The sequence below is a fragment of the Triticum urartu genome, chromosome 7 (genome assembly GCF_003073215.2).
Source record: "Triticum urartu cultivar G1812 chromosome 7, Tu2.1, whole genome shotgun sequence".
Classification (NCBI taxonomy): domain Eukaryota; kingdom Viridiplantae; phylum Streptophyta; class Magnoliopsida; order Poales; family Poaceae; genus Triticum; species Triticum urartu.
In genome coordinates, this window is record NC_053028.1 from 682375349 (window position 1) to 682380861 (window position 5513).

The 5513-nt window shown below is 40.9% G+C and overlaps 1 pseudogene; it reads left to right on the forward strand.

Moving 5' to 3' along the window:
- Nucleotides 1-1777: 1777 nt before the first annotated feature.
- On the forward strand, nucleotides 1778-3094 carry LOC125519397 (annotated as a pseudogene).
- Nucleotides 3095-5513: the final 2419 nt, after the last annotated feature.

A 5513-nucleotide genomic window follows, 5' to 3' on the forward strand; every position in this document is an offset into this window, starting at 1 on the left:
ATTCTATTCTCGTAAAGTGCATGAGGCAGACGTCAGGGAATAATTTATGTGCATACTACGTTTGTGCGAACATCTGCATTATGACATCTGAAAGGACCAAATCTGCAAGACAACTTTGGGTACGTTTGCCAGAACACTATTCACAATTTTTATATCATTATCTAACATACATACACACAACTAATATATTCATATGATCTCTCTTTAAAGATGTCGGAAATGCGGGATGAGCTCCTACCAAAGGATCGCATACGAGCACTTCAAGAGGAACTGGCAGGATTTTTGCTTGACCAGGTCAGAAATCCCGAAAGAGAATACCATTACATCTAATGCCTTCATGTAATGATCTGTAAATTGTAGGAGAAATTGTATATATAGTCCCTCTGTCTGGTAAAGAGTGTACGTTTAGCTTCAAAAAATTTCCACAAAAGTGTGTACTTTTATCTTCCCAATGCACTTTAAAGTAGAAAAAAATAATTCTCTCTTGTCACACGGTAATCAAGATCAATAACAAGCTGTACATGGTCTTCTTAATTTGTACATGCACTTAGCTCATTGGGGTTGCTTAATTAAAGAAGAGAGTGATGATGGTTGCATTTTTCCAATGCATTTTTCACTTTACTCCATAATTTGTCCTAAAATCTCTAGATGTACACTCTTCATCGGATGGAGGGAGTATGTGTGTATGAATGGTCGTATGAGAAATTCGATGATATATATATGATCGATTCTACGAGAAATTTTGTTTATACATGCATAACGTGTACAGTATGTAGCAGCGTAAAATATGTTTGAAATAAAAAAGAATTAAATTGAAAACAAAAAATTAAAAGAAAAAATAAACCATAAACCCCTTAACCTTTTAGTCCCGGTTGGCGTCACCAACCGGGACTAAATGACCCCCAACCCCCGGTGCGGGCTCGTGCCACGTGGTGGTGCTTTGGTCCTGGATCGTGACGAATCGGGACTAAGAGGGAGGGCTTTAGTCCCCACTCTTTAGTCCCGGTTGGTGAACCGGGATTAAAGGCCCTTATGAACCAGGACTAATGGCTAATTCTACACTAGTGAAGCTTTGTCCTAGTAATGTAGGTGGCTTCAGATTTACTAATGTATTACTTTGTATGATCTTTATAAATAATTAATAAAATGGCTGCATGCATCGCTCAGATGCAGAGGCTGGGATCCTCCTTTTCTTAGAAAAAAGAAATTATACAGGATCAGGCCCCTCAGTGGTGGACGCAATAGCCCTAATTATGTGTGTAGGTGTTCTTGCATATAGTTCTGTATAGGGATTACAGGTATATATGTGATTGAGTGAGAGAGTCAGAAGATCACCCAACTATATGGAATGCGCCAATGCCATTTTCGCTATCAGCAAAAACATATTTCTAAACTTTTAGAATTGACACGCTATTTCCATTTAATTTTTATTTTCTTTTTATAAAAGATATAAGTTTTGGGTAAGTTGGAACTGGAATCCGTCAGGGAGCAGGTGTCACAATTCAGCTTGTATGGAGTTCATCGTGGTGAGTTTGTGGTATTGGAATCCATCATGGAATAGTAGGGCCGAACAATTGTGTTTCACCTATATATCGCTGTCCCTTCTCGGGCGGCAGTCTCCCAATCGTAAAATTCTGTTCGCCAAGTTGTCGTCAATTGTTCGCACCACCCGCCGTTGTCCTTACTGCTGCCTCTCGAATCGCTCCGTCGCCGTTGTCTCTCCCCGGGTCTCCCGTAGTCCCGCGCTTAGTATATCTGCCTCACCTAGACAGCAGCCATGGCCGCGTCCCAGAGCTCAGCAACGAGGACGGCCTCTACCTGCGCCCCGGAGACTGCGCATGGGACGCACCTATTCAAGATCCAAGGGTACAGCCTGTACAGAGGCTTCGGCGTCGGCAAGGTCATCCAGTCCGCTACCTTTGCTGTCGGCGGCTACGACTGGTGCGTCCACTTGTACCCTGACGGTGAAACGGAAGACCATAAAGATTGGTTGGCTGTCGACCTCCTGCTCCAGACTGATAACACTGAGGTGAGGGCGCTCTTCCATATTTGGCCGGTCGACCAGGCCACACAGCCTCCCGCGCCCGGGCCAAACCCCAATAATGCTACACTTACGGGCAAAAGGCGCACGGAATCACCTACGCGCAGAGATGGATTCTTCTGTTTGGTGCTCAGGTTTTTTACTTTGCGTGAATTCCGGCTCGCTAGTTCTCTCGTTTGGCCACCTCAGCCCGTAGGCACCATTTCCGTAGCAGCAGCCAGTAAGTGTAGCATTATTGGGCCAAACCCTTACCAGACAGAACCGTTGGTGTTTGACAGTCGTGGCAATGCAGGCCACTGCTGGGGCAATCCATATTTCTTGAGGAAGTGTGAAATTGGAAGGTATATTATGGACGACATTCTTCTCATCGAGTGCAGTCTTACAGTGATCAAGTTCAAGGAGGCACACAGGTGGTGGATGCCAAGATTAACGCCGAGGTCCAAGTGCCACCGTCCGATGTGGTGGATAACCTCGGTACATTGCTGGAGGCTACAGAGGGAGCAGATGTGTCTTTCAAGGTCAAAGTCAAACATGAAGTTTTCCCAGCTCATAAGATCATCCTCGCAATGCGCCATGCGGTCGCCGGTCTTTAGAGTGGAGTTCTACGGGCCACTCAAAGACGAACAAAGGCACAGCATAACCGTTGAAGATATGCAACCCACAACTTTCAGAGGACTGCTTCACTTCATTTACTAAGATACGTTGCCTCCGTTGGATGACCTCAACTCTGATGAGTATCAAGAATTGCTTAGGCATTTACTTGTTGCTGCAGATATGTATGGTATGGAAAGGATGAAGTTGATGTGTGAGAGAAAACTTTGCGAGGTTCTTTCTACTGGGACTGTGGCAACCACCTTAGCTCTAGCTGACCAGCATCATTGCAGCAAGCTCAAAGATGCTTGCATTGAATATATCATCTCTTCGAACAGAAAGGTTGATGTGATGGCAAGTAAAGGGTATGAGCACCTGAAAAGGACTTGTCCTACAATCATTGTTGATATATGGGAGAAAGCAGCTAACACCACAAATTTTAGTATGCTGACTGTGGATTAAATTTAGCATACTTACTTCAGTTGAGACCTTTGCAAACCTTAGATTAGTTTGTTTTTTCTTAAATTCTCGGAGATCTTCTCGACAAGGGTTAGTTTTGCAAAATGTATGTCTCCCCTGTGATAATTTGTTAACCTGTACATGAACCTATATATGCTAGATCAGTATCATCCTTAAATATGTTTTGATATGTAGACTAGTACATTTACTGTTTCTGTTTTACCCTTTAGGTGCTCTTTTAATTTCTTGATTGAAGCAGTGAGTGATTAACTACCATGACTACATCGATGGTGTAATATGACGAAGCTTTAGCAAATATCAGTATTATGGAAAGTTATTGATCAGTTCTGAAGTTCTCGGTGATGCCGTGATGCCAATTATACAATGTATAATATGTATGTTAAAATACCAATGTCTTAGTTGTTCACATCATTGTTTCAATCTTAAATTTTAGTTTGCATTTTGTTACCAGATGTTCTATTTCTTTTAGAGTTTGGTAAAACTCTGAAACCATAGTTTCCACTTCGAGAAGTTTGAGATTTTGAAACAAAACCTGTGCAGATTCCAAAAGCACTACTTTGTCTCGTTAGCCTCCTTGTCCTGTGTTTTTTATTTGCCTAGTACAACTCTACACTGTTGAGTCAAAGAACTTGCATTGACACTATTTCGACTTCACATGGTGCTTTCCCTGCGATATTTTCTGCAGCCTACCTCCACTCTTCAATGGTGAATAAAAGCTAAGGGCCTCTTTGATTCAAAAGATTTTCTTATGGTTTTTGGAGGATTGGAAAGCTCAAGATTTTTATTCCTATGATGGCCATTTGATTCGTAAGATTGAATCCTAATATGAATTTTTACTAATATAAGGAATCATGTGTACTACACATTTCATAAGAAATCTGGCATCCACCACAACCACTTGGCAAAACAATTCATGTGGTGCTATCAAACAAACTCAATTCCTGTAGGATTTGAATGGGCATGCCATTCTATTCATGAGTTTTTTTCTCTGTTCTTGCATTTTGACAATCCTGCAAAACAAAGAGGCCCTCCTCCTGATGGGTTCTTAGTGGAGAGATTTCTATAGATATATTGGCCTTGAACTTGCAAGCTAACAAGATGCTTAGTTCATTCGAAGGGAGATTTACTTGGTTTTATGGTTCCATTTCTTGTCATTCTATGATATCCGGGGGCACTGTTTTTGGCCCTCAACTCTTTTTTTTGGCTTAGTTGTTGAAATATCTCACATGATTATCTCTCCTAGCGCATGATGTATTCTGTTAGGGATAGTTGTTGCTTAGAGATAGGATTGTAACCATTTAAATTCATCTCTATCTCTCTATCTCTTGTACTCCAAGTTATATATGCGCCACCACGGGATAAGCCCCATTCAATCAATAAATACCCACACGGCCCCCTCAGGAGGGTAGAACGCTTCCCATAATTTCTACATGGTAATCGGAGCTGCCTCTTTCAGTACGTTCTGATATAATTAATCATTTGCACTGCACATTTCATAGGAAAACCGGCATTCGCACTTGAAAAAAAATCCTTTTGTTTTTCCTATGATGCTATCAAACAAACTTAATTCCTGTAGGATTTGAATGGGCTTGACATTCTATTCATGAGTTTTGTTTTCTGTTCTTGCGTTTTGACAATCCTGCAAAACAAAGAGGCCTTTCTTTTGATGGGTTCTTAGTGGAGAGATTTCTATAAGGACGTGACTAACTTCCGGACGGCAGGAATTTAGCGATAGGTGCGGAGGATTGATAGAGTATTGAGTATTGATGCATCGAGTGTACGCAGACCGGTTCTTTCACGTAAACTCCACCTCCCTTTTACCATATATATGCATGCATGCAGAAAAAGACAAAATTAATGATGTCATCCTAGATTCCTTTTAATTTCAAAAATCAAAATATTTTGTAGCTCAAACCGTCGCCCTGATTGAAAAACCGTCTTCACATAAAAGATTCGTTGCGAGGAGAGCTTCGAAACTAGATCCCATGTTGTTATGTTTCGTCGAAAAAAATTCGGGTCAAAAGTTATCAGATCTAGGCTAAATAAGTTGTCACATCTCTGGTACGTCAGTTACCATCCTGTTTACATAAAAATTACCAGGGCATAAAAATGGCTAATCCAACATTCTCTCCACATGCAAATGCACGATAGCACAGGAAAGCTGATGTCATTGTAGATTCTCACTATTACGAAACTATAAAATGTTTTATAGCTTAAACTGTTGTTTCTGACTGAAAAATCGTTTCCACATAAAAAATCCATCGTGATGACAACTTCAAAACTAGATCCCATGTTGGTATGTTTTGATCACTTTTTTCGTCAAAAGTTACCATAAGTTATCATTTATGTTATATGTATGTTAACATATTATTTATGCAGAAGTGACCGGTGGTGTGTTTTC